The sequence below is a fragment of the Mesoplodon densirostris genome, chromosome 15, assembly GCF_025265405.1.
Source record: "Mesoplodon densirostris isolate mMesDen1 chromosome 15, mMesDen1 primary haplotype, whole genome shotgun sequence".
NCBI classification, from domain to species: Eukaryota; Metazoa; Chordata; class Mammalia; order Artiodactyla; family Ziphiidae; genus Mesoplodon; species Mesoplodon densirostris.
In genome coordinates, this window is record NC_082675.1 from 36,170,418 (window position 1) to 36,173,205 (window position 2,788).

At 40.2% G+C, this 2,788-nt stretch overlaps 1 non-coding gene across 1 annotated transcript; it reads right to left on the reverse strand.

Moving 5' to 3' along the window:
* Positions 1-2,501: 2,501 nt before the first annotated feature.
* On the reverse strand, positions 2,502-2,574 carry TRNAG-CCC (transfer RNA glycine (anticodon CCC)). The gene has a single exon. It is a non-coding gene; the product is annotated as a tRNA-Gly (tRNA).
* Positions 2,575-2,788: the final 214 nt, after the last annotated feature.

Genomic DNA, 2,788 nt, shown 5'->3' on the forward strand with positions numbered 1-2,788 from the left:
GCCCGTGTACCGCAAAAAAAAAAAAAAAAAAAAAAAAAATTTGTCAGTCTGGTGGATGTAAATTAGTATTTCATTGTGGTCATAATTTGCACTTCCCTCCTTATAAATGTGATTGAGCATCCTTCCATATGTTTACTTCCTAATTGTGTTTGCTCTTCTGTGAAATGCCTGTTCATGCTCTGTGTTTATTTTTCTATGGGTTTATTTTTTTCCTATTGATTAGTAGGAGTTCTTTATATGTCATGGCTACTAAACTTCAGTTGGTTATATGTCTTATTAACAACTTTCCCTAGTTTGTGGCTTGTATTTACTCTTTCTTTCTGTGATCTTTCAATGAGCAGTAGTACTTGAACTTAATGTGATTAACTTTATCAATCATTTCCATTATCGTTTGTCTGTTTTTAAGAATTCCTGGGAATTCCCTGGCAGTCCAGTGGTTAGGACTCTGCACTTTCACTGCAGGGGGCACGGGTTCGATCCCTTCTGGTTGGGGAACTAAGATCCTGCATGCCACATGGGAAAAAAAAAAAGAATTCCTCTACTACCAAGGTTTTCTCAAATTTTATTCTTCAAGTTTAAATTTTTTCCATTAAAAATTTTTGTCTTTATTTTGTATGGAGTTGATTTCTATGCATGATACTGAAAAGGGATCCAATTTCTTTTTTTAATGAATAATTGTCCGAGCATCACTTATTGAACAGGTAGTCCATCTTTTCCCTGCTATAACCTGTGTAACTTTTGTCACATACCAAGTTTCCATAAATGCATGCTTCTGTTCTTGGATTTTCTAGTCTGTTCTATTGGTTAATTTCCCCCCCACCCTGCTAACATTGCACTGTCTTAATTATCTGGCTTTATTATGTTTTGAGATCCTATTGGGCAAACCACACCACCTTATTCTTCTTCAGGAGTGTCATGCCGTTGGTTCTTAAATGTCACTGCAAGAATGATGACTTCCTCCTCTTCTTACTCAGTGTTTTCTCACTTTAGAGACACTTGAGATTGTGGTCAACTGCATTTCCATGGCAGCAAAACCCATGGTTCAATAAGGAACTGAGTACATTATAAGCTTTTTAAACTGACTGTATTGCTTACTATTAAGGACTTAGCTGAGCTCATTATGAGATGCCACAAACCCTTTTTCATCTTGTTCTTAAGTACCCTGTGCATTCTGATTCAATTACAGCACTAACACCAGGTTGCATAACAGCACAGAAGGATCAAATTTTCTAATCACTCACTGCTTATATAAAAATTTCTCCTTCTTGGGTTTTCATGATTTTCACCCAACTGAACTAAATGGGAAAACATGATTCTGCTGATTTTGTTTGTATATATACATGCATGTTGCAATACTTTATTTTTTTTTTGTGGTACGCGGGCCTCTCACTTTTGTGGCCTCTCCCGTTGCAGAGCACAGGCTCCGGACGCGCAGGCTCAGCGGCCATGGCTCATGGGCCCAGCTGCTCCGCGGCATGTGGGATCTTCCCGGACCCGGGCACGAATCCGTGTCCCCTGCATCGGCAGGCGGACTCTCAACCACTGCGTCACCAGGAAAGCCCTAGGTGGCAATACTTTTAAGAGGAATAAAGTTGGAAATGTTCTCCCCCCAATTCTAAAAGCAAAATTGACCCTCTGGACTAGAATGATGTGCTGCTTTATCCTGTGACTTCTCCATCCCCTCATGCCCCAAACTGAGAAGGACGGCTATCAGCAGTCAGAAGCAATAGAAAAAATTTCTACATGTGAGTGGCATAATATGATCCATTCTAAAAAATATAACTTTGGCAACAGTGTTACATTCTGTGCAGACACCATATTGTACAGACTATACCTTATTCACATGATCAGTAAAGTGACAGTTATTAAAGATCTATTATCATTTGTTCACTCATCAGATAGTTATTGTGTGCCAACTAGATGGTGAAGTTACAAATCAAAGTTCCCATCTTCCCCATGCTCATATTCTACAGGGGGAGATGGAAACAATCTAACAATTAAATATACAGAATGTCAGGTGGCGATCAATGTGCTATGGAGACGAATTTCAAAGGATGTGGAGTCCCAGGGGCTGGAGGGTCACAATTTTATATAGTGGTCAGAGAACATTTTCTGATAAGGTGACATTTGAGCAGAAAGCGGAAGGAAGTGAAGGAGCAAGTTGTAAAGGTCTATGAGACGAATGGTCCTGGCAGAGGGAAAAACAAGTACAAAGATCTTGAGTTCTGAGCATGGTGGCATTATGACAGTAATAGAGGATGCAAACAGACAGATAAATGGGGGAGAGAAGGAACAATGGGAAGGGCCTTATAGGTCACCATGATAACTCTGGCACTCATGCTGAAGGAAATGGGAAGTACTGGGGGACTTTGAGCAGAGGTGTGATAGGGGCTGACATATTTTTATTTTATTTTATTTTTGGGGGTTTCTGACATAATTTTTTAAAATATTTGTTTATTTATTTGGCCACACCAGGTCTTAGTTGTGCCATGTGGATCTAGTTCCCTGACCAGGGATTGAACCCAGGGCCCCTGCATTGGGAGTGCAGAGTCTTAACCACTGGACCACCAGGGAAGTCCCCTGACATATTTTTAAAGAGAACTTCTTTGACTGCTATGTTGAAAACAGACTGTAAGGGACCAAATGTAGAAACCAACAGACCAGTCAGGAGGCTGATTCAATAATCCAGACAAGAGATAAGAGGGCTTGATCTATGCTGGGAATGGTGGAGCTGAAGTGAGGTGGTCAGATTCTGGATATATTTTGAAGGGAAGCTAAAAGATTTGCT